Genomic DNA, 15,014 nt, shown 5'->3' on the forward strand with positions numbered 1-15,014 from the left:
TACATATATATATGTACTGATAAATCTATGGTAGACAGTATTAGCCCATTACAGAGGCCCAGAACACAATGTTCTGTAAGATCTGCAGGAAAAGATCACATCAACTGGGAAAAAACAGAGCAGGTTTCCCACAGGAGGTGCATTAGGGCTCAGTTTAACGGATGGGTAGTGAATTCAAAGGCACAGAGTGGGAGGAAGGTAGCAGCAAAATTGAGACTGGGCTGGGGTTCTTCTTTCTCTCCTCTCTCCAAACCCTAAAAAAAGAAAGACATAAAAATAGACTTACAAATAAACACAAAGATAGCCCCAGATACACACCAGCACTGTAAGACAATTTGTAAAGATCAAAACATTTGATCAGGGGCAGCTAGGTGGTGCACTGGATACAGCACTGGCCCCGAAGTCAGGAGGACCTGAGTTCAAATCTGGCCTCAGACCGAACACTTGACACTTACTAGCTGTGTGATCCTGGACAAGTCACTTAATCCCAAAATGCCTAAAAATAAAAAAAATTTTTTAAAAAAAGCTTTTGTAAAAAAAGAAGACTTGATCAATGTGAGTTAGTAGAAGCAGCAGTGGTAATGTTAAAGAGTCTAAATCTTCTTTACTTAGACTCTCAGAAATGGGAGGGACCTCAGAGAGCAATGACCAGAATTGCTTCCTGAATGAGTCCCCTTGAAGGCATTCCCAACAGGTGCTCATCTGGCCTCCACTTGGAGATCTCCAATGATGGGGAGCTCATTACCTTTCAAGGTAGCCCACTTATTTTCTTTTTTTCTTTTAAGGAGCTCACAGAGAAGTCTCAATCTTCCATGCTTGGCTATAGAGTGAGACAAGGTGGAAGAAGATGGCAGCTCTGAGTTATGGACCCTGAACTTAGGGTATAGGATTGGGGTACCTAGAGTGGGAAACTCTGAGGCCTAGAGGCTGGGAGTAGTTGGCCGAGGGTCACACATTGACCTCGCAGCGGCACAGACTGGCCAGGCACCCATGTCACCCGGCTCTCGAGGCAGAGAAGTGTTCACTACATAAGGCAGTTGGGACTGAGTGACTCTTGTCAAAGGCTCATGTACCAGGTATATGTTCTCAGGGTTATCACAAGGTCTGAGGATCTAGGAAGCTGGCCTTTAAACTGGTCTTGCCAGTAAGTGCTGAACCTTCTATGCCTGCCTAGTCCTTAGGCCCAGGCCCTAGAGGGGGTCACTGAGAACCTGCCATCCCTTGCTGAGACTCAGTTGCCTGCATTCATCCACATGAGGCTTTTCTAAGCTCCACTTGCGTGTCTAACCCTGTTTCCACTATAGTGCAAGGGGAATAAAGTGAGAAGAAAATATGGATATTTTATTTGAAAAGGCAAGCTGGTGGAGGGGACTGAGCCTACCTTGAGAGACAGGGGCCTTGGACTCTGCTATTAACTCGGTGAACAATCTTGTGCAAGTCCTTACCCCCTCTCTGAGCCTCAGTTGTTTTGTCTGTGAAATGGAGAGGAAAAACTCCTCCCCGATTCCTTCAGAGAGAGGAACTAATGGGGTAATGGATGGGAAGGTGGTTTGTAAAGTAGAAAGTGTGGATGCCCCTGGGGTGATATTAGTGGCTAGACAGGTACCCTGGAAAGCAATGGAAGCCATCAATGATACTTCTACCTACCTCAGCTCCCTCCCCAAAGCTCCGGCCCATCTTGGGGTGGGGCAGGGACCCTGTCCTTTCCCCTCCTTACCCCTCCTAGCCCAGACCCTGGAGGGCCCAGCAAAGGGCCCTTAGCCCAGAAGGACAAGAGCAGAGCCTGAAACAGACACATGGAGATGTTAATGCAGGGAGGGCAACCCAGGAACATAGCTCCACAGCCAGAAAAAACCAGCCAGACACAAAAGGACAAACATAGACACACAAACACCCACAAACCATAGGATTTCCACCTAGAGAAGACTGTTATTGATCATTTAGTCAAAGTTCCACTTTAGTTGCACAAAGATAAATAGACATAAAGTCAAGGCCATTATATTTATTTCAATATTGTTGTTATAAATAATACATATATGTTACAAGAGTTTTATTTTCTTATTTTTTCCCAACAGAGGGGAGAAGTGGAAGGGAAAGAAATTAGATTTTTGTTAATTGAAGAAAATTTAATTTAATTTTTAAAATAAAGTCAATAATTGGGGAAAAATAAAATATTCTTTAAAATAAAATGAAGTCAAAATCACACATGTGTTTGTGCAAGTGGACTCCCTTAAAACGCTCTCCTTCCCTGGGGGACGAGTGAGGGATACTTCAGGTGGGGAACCTTCTTACTGTGTAGGGATGAAGGGGCCTTCCTTCCACATGTTAAGTTCATTTCAGGCCTTCAGTACAGACAACTTCACACATATTACACAGACTCACAGACCTAGGGAGGAGGTGTCCAGCTCATGAAGGTGGAAGCCAACAAAATGGAAGAGCTGGGAAGAAGCTGACCCACAGAAGGAGACAATTAGCCAGCAAGACAGGGGCTTGGGAAGGCCCAGGGAATGGGGTCAATCATTTGAACTATGGGACAAAAGCTGCACCTAAATAAAGTTTCTGCTGAGTTTCACTACCATCACTCATTCCAGCGTAGAGGGAGCTCTGAGTGTGACATGGCTCCAGGTGTGGTGAGGCTGTCCTTGTGTGACTCAAACAGATATCTCTAGTTTAACATCTTCTTTTTCCCACTCTTCTCCATGGAAGACTTTCCTTTGAGCCAAGGGGCGAAGGAAGAAGTTGGGGCTGGAGGCCACCACCCACCCTGCTCAAAGAAAGGAGCTACTAGGCTAAAATGATATAGATCTAGATAGATTTCTGATATATATATATATAAAGATATGTATCTGATATAAAAAAATACATATCTACTCCCCTAAATATTGTTGGTCTAGGGGATATGACCAGGTTCAATCTAACTTCTGATTGCTGTTTCTTATTATTGGGGGAAGGGAAACCCCAAGCTCTATATCCAAGGCTTGACCCCTTTCCCACCAAATACCAGCTCCACAATGAACACAAAGAGTGAATAGCAAAGAAATCTATTTACCCAAATCATAGCAGAACAAGATCAGAGGAGGTATAGATAGGAGAACATAAGAGACAATACAGAGTGATGGATCTCTCTCAGTGGGAGTGAGATGATTCAGCTCAACCAAGAGAGAGGGTCCCAGATCCTGGAGAAAGTCCTCACAGGTTCTAGAGTAGCAGGCTGGGGATAGGGACATGTTGGCTCCTCTCATGTCTTCCCACAGTCTTTTCCTTCAGCTACCTGAAGCGGGGTTGGCTTCTTCCATCGCCCCTCTCTTGAAGCTGGAAGTCAGAAGCACCTGAAGTAAAGGACCCTTGAAGAGTCCCAAAGAGGACAGAGGACTGAGCACTACCACTCTCATCAGCACCACCCCGTCCTTCATGGGGGGAAGAACATTCATCTCCACCAATGAGGAGAGGTTTTCATACCAATGGGCTTTGGGACAGGAGTTACACCAGGAAGGAAGAAGATGGCTTTCTCCTGGCTTAGCCCTTCAGGGGCAGCCCCCTACCCCTTCAGGTGGGAAAGAGACCTAAGGACTTCACACAGGCCCAGCTGGCTACCTCTAGATACTCCCACTTCTCCCCTGGTCCACCAGCAAATGGCCTCACTTGACAGGGAGATCTCACCCTCACATTCAGATTCTTTCCAGTCCTGCTCTGACACATCCTCCTCCAGACACATATCCTTCACAGGTATATGCGCCAGAACTCCCAGCTCCAGTCCAATAGGAAGGCCAGAGTTCAGATAAGACAAGCAAGTGTATAAAGAAAGAAAGGGGACATGGTCTGACCTAAGGGGTCCTTTAGGATGTGCATGGTCCCTTCAGCCACAACTCTCATACAGACATCTCTTTTTACTAGTTCTCTGGGGGTTAAGGAAGGGCCTCTGTGTAGTGGGAAGGGTTGGGAAGGGTAGGGAAGGGGTAGAACAATCATCATGGCTTCTCTAGACACTCTCCCAGGGACTGAAAGAGATAGAAGGGGAGGATCTAAGAAGCTCTGGTTGTGTAACTGTTGTTTTTGTCCTCTCTTAATCGGTCAGGCATAGCCCCAGAGGGGGCTCCAGTGCCTAAGGGAAGGGAGCTGGATTGGAGATGTCTAGCCAGAGCAGACAGGCTGGGCTCACATTCATACAGCTTCCCTCACTTATAAAGGGGAATCTGTTCCTCCATTTTGAGGTTGGGGTGGGAAAAACCAGGTGGAAGAGGTGGGGGTGTGGTCTATGGTCTGTAGGACCAAGATAGGCTTCTGTGGATCCGTGTTGGTATTGGGGATTGGGATGTATTAAGAATACGGCTTGTAGTAGGAGAGACCTGTGCTCAGATTATGAGTCTAACCCTGGTTATTTGAGTAACAGAGCAATTCACTAAACCTCTGAATATCTCTAAAAATTCTCTGAATATCTATCTCATCAGCTGTAGCATATGGATAATAATATCGTAGGACTATGACCACTAGTGTTGGAGTCACGAAGACTTGAGCCCCAATCTTGTTTCAGACTCCTACTAGCCGTGTGACCCTAAGGAAGTCACTACACCTCTGGGATCCTCAGTTTTCTCCCCTGCTAGGTGGAGATGATAACAGTAGCTACCTCATGGAGGTGCTGGAAGGGTCAGGTGAGATGATGTATATAAAAATGTGCTTTGCAAACCTTAAAGTGACATGTGATTATATTAATAGTGAAATATTACTTTTTGTATTGTGTTTTTGCGTTCCTATGCACATTTCTGTAACTATATAGATTATTGAATCATAGGATGTCAGAGCTAAAAAGGATCTTAGACAGCATCACGTGTGACCCCCTCATGTTACAGGTAATACAAGCACATCTATCTGCTTGTCTATATATTGGTTAAGTCAGCGCCTGCCCTCAAGGACCTCCCAGTCTACCTGGGAGATGACACACATAATACTACTTAGTGACCTTGGGCAACTTTCTTAACCTCCCTGAGCCTCAGTTCCCTCATCTACAGAATGAGGAAGTTGAGCTAGGCAGCCTCTGAGATCCTAGGAAAGTATTCAAGATCTTTCAATCCTTTGAGGATTCAGGGTTTCTTCTGAGGGGATACTCTTCACATAAACACATCCATGCACATTTTAGTAGATGGGATACTAACCTATCCATACATGAGTAGTTGGTTTAGCAGATGGGATACCAATCCTCCCAAGCATGAGGAGATGGTTTCATAAGGAATTGCCTTTATCCTCCCCCACAAAAAGAACAAACAACCCAACCCATTATTTGGGGACCCCAATGGTCTGGTGATGAGCCTCTCTTGGTTTAGCCTAGTTAGTCAGTAGATAACACATCTACAGCCTCCCACATTGGATGGTTTTCATCAAAGTCTTTCCATCTGGGTTGGACCAGCTAGTATTGCCTTTGAGAACACAGAGTGATCACCAAGACACTAGGCTCTGGAGGAAAATAATGGTGAAGGCTCTAACAATGCCAAACATGTAGGAAAAATATCAAATATTTTATGGCAAGCAAGGGGATTTGTTGTCATCAGGTTTGCAAACACTTTACATACATTAACTCATTTGATCCCCTCAATAGCCCCATGAGGGCATACTAATTTTTTTTTCTAGATTGGGTAAGCATTTTCTGGTGAGGACACAGCTTCTACCAATTCAGAACAGCAGCTAGTGACAAATTATACTTTTAAGGAGTTGCCTGAGGGCACTAAAATGTCAAGTGACTTGTCCATAGTCATCTAACCAATATATGGCAAAGACAGGGCTTAAACCCAGGTTATCCTCTGCATACTGCAGGTATTATTCTCCCCATTTTATGGATGAGGAAACTGAGGCTTAGAGAGATGAAGAGGGGTTTGGAGAAACTCATCCAGCTAGTCAATGTTAGAAGTGAGATTTGAATCCAGGTCGTCCTACCTCCAAATGCAATGGTCTTTTCACTACCATGTTCTGAATCTTGCCTTTAAAAGGAAACCTTTTTTTTCCTAGTACAGCATAGTGTATGCCTGTACCAACCCTTCTCTTGGCCCCAAGAACAGCCTTTTTGTGTCTTTGGGATCCCCTTTCTTCACTTTTCCCCCTCCCCAAACTTGGGGGCTTGTGGCAGATAAAGTCGTCACCCACGTTAATTACATGGTTATCAAGAGATAGCAGGGCCCCAGAATATGCCATTTCTGGGCAATTACGATTGTTTCCAACAGAGTTACCATATTGTAGTCCATGAAATAACATGTCATTTTGCAGTAATTATGTAATTAACTTGTCTCACCACTCTAGGATGCACAACAATTAATTCCCTTACAACGAGAGAGACTAAGAGTCAGTCTCCCAGATTCAGAAACCCTGAAAAAGCAGAGCAGGGCCCCCAGAAAGGGAGGAGGAAAGCCACAGTCATCAAGAACCCCAGCCCTGGCCAGGAGCTGGGTACAGTCTTCCATCTCCCCTGCTACCTCTTCATAGGCCTTCTTAGTCCCACCTATGCCCATGGGGCTCTGGTTTATGTACTCTGACAAGAGCCCTGAAGGCCCTAAGGAAGAGCCTCATTAGCCCAAACACCCCACACCCACCCTGCAATCCTACAGGGGGAAGATAGGGTATCTTGTGGGTGGTGATGGAGCAAGTCAGCTTTCTGATGGAAGGTCTGATCTCCACATAGCACTGCCTTTCGCTCATTCAAAAACTCTTTTTTAATTAGCAGCTCTATATACCTACCCAATGGTCAGTTCTGAGGAAACACCAAAGATAAATAGAACATGTCCCTGGCCCTCATGAAAATCACCCTCTAGAAGGGGGAATATCATGTCCAAGTGTAACACTTTACATTTATCTCTATTGCATTTCATCTTACTAAATTCAACCCAATGTTCTCGCCCATTATGGATTCTGCACTGACTACATTATTCAGTGTGTTAACTACAGTATGCCACCTATGCCTTTGTCCAAGTCACTGACCCCCCAAAAAACACAAAAACAAACAAAAAAAACCACATTAGGTAGCGCAGGGTCATGCACAGATCCCTGGGGCACTGTACTAGAGACAACCTTCAAAGCCTCCATCAAACCACTGGAGGTGGCCATTCAAAGAGCCTAAATCCACCTGATATATCATTGTCCGACCCACAGCTCTCCATCTTGTCCATCAATTGACAGGTACTAGTTAAGCACCTACTATGAGTCAGGCACTGTGCTAGGTGATAAAGAGACAGATATAATGAATGAAACAATCCCAGCTGTTAGGGAGCTTACATTTTAGACAGTATTTGAGGTGGGATTTGAACTTAGGTTTTGACTTCAGGTCCAGTGCTCTCTCCACTGTACCATCTAGCTGGATAAAATATAAATTTCTGAGGCAGCTAGGTGGTGCAGTGGATAGAACACCAGCCCTGGAGTCAGGAGGACCTGAGTTCAAATCCGGCCTCAGACACATAACATTCATTAGCTGTGTGACCCTGGGCAAGTCATTTAACTCCATCGCCTAGCCAAAAAAATAAACTTTTCTGTTGAGATTTTAAAGCCCTTTATAACTAGCTCTCAACCTATCTTTCCAGCCTCACTGAAAATTACTCCCCTTTCCTACACTCTATGATCCATCCAAATTGGCTTTTCTGTTCCCTCCATCTCCAGCCTCAAGGTCTTTGCACTGGCTGTTCCCTCTCCATGGAATGCATTCCCTCATCTTTATCTTGCAGATTCCCTCTCTTTCCTCAAGACACAGCTCATACAGGTTCTTCTACATGAAGTCTTTCCTGATTCCCCCTCAGCTTCTCATGCCTTCTCTCCCAAAATATCTTGTTTTTAAAAAGCTATTTTGTATTTATTATGTGTATACATACATATGTGTGTATGTGTGTATGATTTTTGGTGCTTCCCCAGCACTGGGCAGGTTGTGGGTATATAGAGTAGCTCTATATGTATACCTGTATACACATATATATGTGCTTATTGTCTTTATATTTATTCTGCATATATAGTATGTATATATGTATAACTTTACATGCATATGTATATCTGTTCTATCTATATTTCGTGTATCTATTTGTCTATATGCACATACACATTGTCTCAACCACTAAAATGTAAGCTCCCTACCAGCTGGGATTGTTTCATTCATTATATCTGTCTCTTTACCCCCTAGCACGGTGCCTGACCAATAAATAGCACCATAGTAGATGCTTTGAACAAACAAGAGACAGAGAACATTATGAAATGCAAAATGGATGACTTTGATTACATTAAGTTAAAAAGTTTTTGCACAAACAAAGCCAATGCAACCAAGATTAGAAGGGAAACAGAAAGCTGGGAAACAATTTTTACAGCCAGTGTCTCTGATAAAGGCCTCATTTCTAAAATATGTAGAGAACTGAGTCAAATTTATAAGGATAAAAATCATTCCACAATCGATAAATGGTCAAAAGATATGAACAGGCAATTTCCAGAGGAAAAAACTAAAGCTATTTATAGTCATATGAAAAAAAATGCCCTAAATCACTTTTGATTAGAGAAATGCAAATCAAAATGACTCTGAAGTACCACATCACACCTATCAGATTGGCTAACATGACAAAACAGGAAAATGATGAGAAGATGTGGGAAATTTGGAACGCTAATGCATTGTTGATGGAGTTGTGAACTGATCCAGCCATTCTGGAGAGCAATTTGGAACTATGCCCAAAAGGCCATAAAATTGTACATACCCTTTGACCTGGCAATACCACTTCTAGGTCTGCATCCCAAAGAGATCGTAGAAACAGTTATAGGACCCACATATACAAAAATATTTATAGCAGCTCTTTTTGTGGTGGCAAAGAATTGGAAGCTAAGGGGATGCCCATCAATTGGGGAATGGCTGAATAAGTTGTGGCATATGAATATAATGGAATACTGTTATGCTGTAAGAAATGATGAGCAGGTGGACTTCAGAAAAACCTGGAAAGACTTATATGAACTGATGCTGAGTGAAACGAGCAGAACCAGGAAAACATTGTACACAGTAACAGCCACATTGTGTGATGACTTACTTTGATAGACTTAGCTCTTCTCAGCAATGCAAGGTTCTAGGACAAATCCAAAAGACTCATGATGGAAAATGCTATCCACATCCAGAAAAAGAACTGTGGAATCTGAATGCAGATGGAAGAATACTATTTGCTCTCCTTTTCTTTGGTTGTTTTGTTTTATTTCTTCTTTCTTGTGGTTCCTCCCATTAGTTTTAATTCTTCTTTACATCATGACTAATGTGAAAATATGCTTAATATGAATGTATAAGTAGAGCCTATATCAGATTACATGCCATCTTGGGGAGGGGGGAGGAGAGAAAGGGTGAGAAGATTTAAAACTCAAAATCTTATGGAAGTGAATGTGAAAACTAAAAATAAATATTTATTTAAAAAAAAAAAGAAAATCACTTTGGCAGCAGTGTGGAGAATGGATTGTAGTGGGGAGAAAACTGAGACAGGAAGACCAGTTAAGAGGCTGTTCCAATAATCTAGGTTTGAGGAGATGAGAGCTTGACCTAAAATAGTGACTGCATGCATGGAGAGAAGAGGTCAAATGCAATAGACAATGTGGAGGAAGCAGATTTGGAAACTGGTTATGTAGGCAGGATGAGTGATAGTGAATCACAGAGTATAACATCAAGGTTACAAGTCTGGGAAACTGGAAGAATGGTGATGTCTTTGACAGAAACAGGGAAGGCTGGAAGAGGGGTAGGTTTGTGAGGAAAGATAATAAGTTCTGTTTTGGACATATTGCTTTTCAGGATTGTCTTTGAGATACCTACTTTGAAATGTCTAGTAAGCATTTGGACAGTGGTTTGAGACTGATATTCAGAAGAGAGACTAGGGCTGGATATATATATATATATATATATATATATATATATATATATATATATATATATATATATAAAACCTATGAGTCATCTGCATAGAGATGAAAATTGAACCCATGGGAGCTGAGGAGGTCACTGAGAAAGAAAATGTAGAGGAAAATAATAGGCAGTCTCAGAGAGTCTTTGGGGAAAACACACAGTTAGAAGACTTAATATGAGTGATGAAATAGCAAAGGAGGATGAGAAGGAGTAGTTAGACAGGTAAGAAGAGAACCAGGAGAATGGGGAGAAGGAGAGAAGTGAAGTTTTGGAAAAGTTCATGCAGGAAGTTGGATAGGGAATCAATTAGTAAGGAACAAAAAGATTGCCTTGCAGCAGTGAGGGCCCAATTGAAGATGGATAACATGAATTTATAATGTAACCAGTCAGTATGGTTGTGTGACTTCCTCCAGTTTTGCCAGTAGTATAAGAAGGTAGGAGCAAAGAATAGTGGAAGTAATACAGGGCTAAGGTTTGACAAAGGATTAGCATCAATAGGACAAGAAGGCCAGTGATTCAGGAGTAGAAGACAATGAATAGCTGAAATGGTTGAAGGAACATGGTTGGAGAGGGAGGAAAGGAAAGTTAGAACCAGGTAATGGCGTGAGAAAAGTCCTGTGAGAAGGAGGAATTGGAGATGAATGAAGGTGAAGAATAATAATGGGTGAGGCATAGGAAGAAATGAACTGAAAAGAGGTTATGGTCACATAGAAGGAAATGGAACAAATAAGTAATTGTGATATCCCTTGTGTGACTACCTCTATGTGTAGCTGAGATGGAATAAAGTAGAAGGTCATGGGATTGAAAGAGACTGAGAAATTGGGAAATTAGAGAGAACAACGTGGATTTTTAAGTCCCCCAGTATAAGGACAAGAGTTAGGGAGGAGAGGGAGCCAGTGGGCCAGGTGCCAAACTCTTTCAGAAAGGAGGAAGAGTGACTTGGGGACTGGTATGCAATAGCCACCACAATTTGGACTGTGCGGGACATTTTAATTAAGTGAACTTCAAAGGAGGGGAAGTTCCTAAGTGATGATGGCAAGTCTGGAAGAGGCTCTGTGAATTTTTTTTAAATCTAGGTAAGCCAGTCTAACTAATTACTCTGCCGAAAAGGAAATGAGATTAGGCTGACATGGTCTGTTCTTGATTAAGTCATGCTGGCTTTTTGTGATCACTGCTCCCCTTTTCTCAACACCCACTAACCATTTCCTTAACAATATGTTCTAGAATTTTGCCATGAATCAAAGTCAAGGTCAGTGACCTCTAGTTTGAAGAATACCTACTCCCTATTAAGCCATTTTAAATCCTCTCCTTTCCAATTCAAAGAACACTCTTGTATAGTAATTGAGGAAGCTCTTCTAGCTTTCTGGATCCAGCCTGTGTTGCACAAAGCCATCTCTACTGGAGACACACCCCTTTCTCTTACCTGGCACCCCATTCCTTTTCTGTAATCCTCTATGTGTAGAAACTTCCAGATTCCAGACAATTAAACAAGACAATCTTTCCAAGGCCCTGCCATTGCTCAACATCCCGAGCTGCCCCAATGCATGGAATAATAGTGGACCCAGGAGTCTTACCCAACAGATCAGAGAGGACTAACAACATGTCAAATGCAAGATGAGGAGTCCTCGCACAGGACTGTTATGTAATCTCTCCTTCATTCATAGCCTGCAGACCATTGTGCCTGAGGATCTAGCAACATAATTCTTCCCTGTCCTGCTCGGGAGGTATTGAATGCTGCTCTATTTGAGGAGTGGGTGCTATTCTAGCATGCTTTCTTTGTTCCCATACTTGGATGTCTCACTTAAGGCACACAGCCTTCTCCTATGTGAGTTAAAACTTGCCAAATAAAGGCTTATGGCTTCACATCCTTGGCCAGCCTAATTCTTATGCAAAGCCCCCTGTAAGACCCAGGGAAATTACAAAGAACACCTCGGCAGAGCAAATGAAAGCAAAAGGAGAATTTGGCATCTCACCTCTCCATCATCTAGTATCACCATCCTATCAACTCAGAGCACTTACCTGAGTCCTTCTTTAATCTTCCTATTTTTCCAACACAGCTTTTAAAAAACACCCATGTTTGTCCAAAGACTACATGACTTAGTGGGTAATGAACCAATCTTGGAGTCAGGAAGTTCTGGGTTCAAATCTTTTCTCTAATTCATGCTAACTGTGTGACCCTGGCAATACTCTCTGGGTTTTAGTTTCCTGACCTGTAAAATTCGGAGTGAGAAGTGCTCAATAATCTTTTCCCACTCAAGATCAATGATTCTGTCATTTAACCTCCATGTGTCTCAAGCAACTTTGCTGATCTATTTTGGTAGAAGGAGTTTCCTACACTGATGAAATAATATATCACAGAATTATAGCTTTAAAGATGTAAGGAACCTTCAAAGTCACCTAATCTAACATATTAAAGATTAGGGAGAGGAGTTTCAGAGATGTTAAGTGTTTTGCTCAAGGTCACACAAGCAACAAGTAGAGAAGCCAGAATTCAAATCCAGTTCCTATGACTATGGATCCTTTGGGATATTGATATTATCATCATTAGTTTTCCCTGGCTAGTCTCTACTCATTCTGAACATTAACACTCCTATTATTCTTTCAATATCATGGCATGCTTCTATATTCATCTTTCATCACCTGCCCTGGCTTGCATCTTCTGTACATGTCTTTTTAAAGTCTAGGTTGGTCAATGACTTTCTTAAACATCAACTAGTACCTTTGTTCCTCTAAATGCAGCTGTTTCTCTTAAGAACTTCCTATTCTTTTTGGGCTGACCTGCCTGTCCATGGCTTTCTACCTATGATATCATCTGCAAAAGGTGATAATTTTGTTTTCTCCCTGCCTATGCTTATTCTCCTGATTTCTTCTTCTTATCTTATTGCTATATCTAACAGTTCCAGAATGAGACCAAATTATAGTGGTAAAAATGGACCTCCTTGCTTTACCCCTGATCTTATTGGAAAAGCATCTAGCATTTCTCTATTACGGAGAAGTTAGCTCTTGGTTTTAGATAAATATGATTTATCATATTAAGGAAAGGTCCAGTTATTCCTTTACTTTTTAATGTTTTAACAGAAATGGATGCTGTGTTCTGTCAAAAAAAATTGTCTGCATTTATTGATATAATCATGATTTTTGTTTTTATTGTTATTATGGTCTATTACGTCTATAATTTTGGTGATATTTTCTGGTATAAATTTCCAGGGATAAATCCAACCTGGTCATCATGTGGGTATACCAGATTAAAAAAGAACAGAATAAGTAAAGTGGAAGAGGTGAGTAAAGAGGAAGCACACTGTATATTAAGAAAACACACTCCAGTGAGGAAAATCAAGAACCAGAGTGGGATGGGGCTATATGAAAGTATTTGAATTAACATCAACAGAAGAAATACTGAATTCCAAGTACACTACAGACCACCTAAAGAGAAAGAGGAAATGGATAAAAATTTCTGGAGACGGATCACCAGCCTGGTTCAGAGGCATCAGACAGTACTAGTGGCAGACCTCAAATATATAGACATATTGCATATCTTTTTCTGCCCAAAGGAGAAGAGTTAATAATTTCTTGACTTGATTTTTTTATTCTTCAAAAAGTAAAGGCTCCAATAAAGGGAACTCTTGCTCTAGATCTAATTCTCACCAAGAGAGGAACAATTAGAGAGGAAATTATAAGACTCTTGGGGGGAAATGATCATTCTATCTTAAAATCTGTGATAGAAGAGAGGAAATCCAAGGATCTTCTGCCTTCTACATTTGGGCAAGTGTATTTCAAGTGGTTAAAGGAATGGATAAATAGGTAGGGGTCCATCGACTGGAACTCGATTGGATTGAATTTAGTTGAGTGTATAGTGGGTATTCATTAATCTCACACTAATCTTCTATACCCAGCCTAGGCACATATTAGAGGGTAATTAATCCCACAATGATGGTCCATGCAGGGTGGGGTGCATAATATTTGTTCAGTAACCTGTTGATGCCTTAGCCTGGACTGGGTACCAATAGGTGCTCAGAAACATCTAAGTGACCATTCACTTTAGGCTTTCAATAATTCATCAGTAACAGTCCTGCCTAACTGATTGATGGATTCCCCCACAATGACCATTTCTGCTGGTTTGGATCAACTCGGAAAGTGGAGAAGCAAATTCAGAGATCCACAATTGGACAGGAAGAGGAGAGGTTGACAGGTGGGACAGGAATGCTTAGGAATGGAAAGAAGACAGCTCCATTAATAAGCTTCCTTAATAAATACCTTCTTTGGAAGTCCTGAAGACTTTGCTGCCCTTTTGGTCCATGAGACCACTTGAGAATAGGGATCTTTTTATCCTTTATATTTGTATCTCTAGCTCCTAATGTGGTGCATAGCACTTAATAGATGATTGATAAATCACTTAGTCATTGATGGATTGAGAGGCCTGGCTGTGGCTAGGTCACAGAGTGAGAAATTTGGGATTGGAGGGCAGAATTTGCCAACTGCACTCCTGCTAATATTCCACTGTTTTCTAGGGATGATTCAGGAGTGCTGGGAGATCCATGAAAGTTTCTGATTTCTTATTATTTACTATCTCAATGTTAATCACCTCATTGTCATCCTCAACAGATCCATAAAACTACAAAATTTTAGAGCTGAATAGAACTCCCCAGGGCATCTAACTCAAATCCTATTTGCAGGGAAATTTTCTCTCCAATATTTCTCATGATGCAGACTCAGTTAGAAGAATATAATGAGGAACCCACTCACTACCTTCCAAAGCAGACTGCTCTTGGACAGTTTTAATTGTTCATTTCCCCCCTACATTGGCCTTTACAGCTTCTTCCCTCAATCCCTGGATCTGCCTTCTGGAGCCAAGGAAGCTTACTATCTGTGTGACCTTGGGCAAATCATTTAACCTTGTGAGGTCTCAATTTCCTTATCTTCCAACTCTAGCCCTAGAGTCCTATGGTATGTTATGATGATGTCATCCCCATGAAAACTCTTCAAACAAATATCTTCAGATACTTAGATAGCCATCATGTCCCCTCAAGATTTTCCTCTCATTGCCAGTGCCTTTACCCAAATCCTTGTACAACAGGGTGCCCTCTCTCTTCCCCATTCTTGTTCTCTTCCTCTAAACATGTTCCAGTTCATCAGCGCC

This window comes from Vombatus ursinus, unplaced genomic scaffold (assembly GCF_900497805.2).
Source record: "Vombatus ursinus unplaced genomic scaffold, bare-nosed wombat genome assembly UNPS02009770.1, whole genome shotgun sequence".
In the NCBI taxonomy this organism is placed as follows: Eukaryota; Metazoa; Chordata; class Mammalia; order Diprotodontia; family Vombatidae; genus Vombatus; species Vombatus ursinus.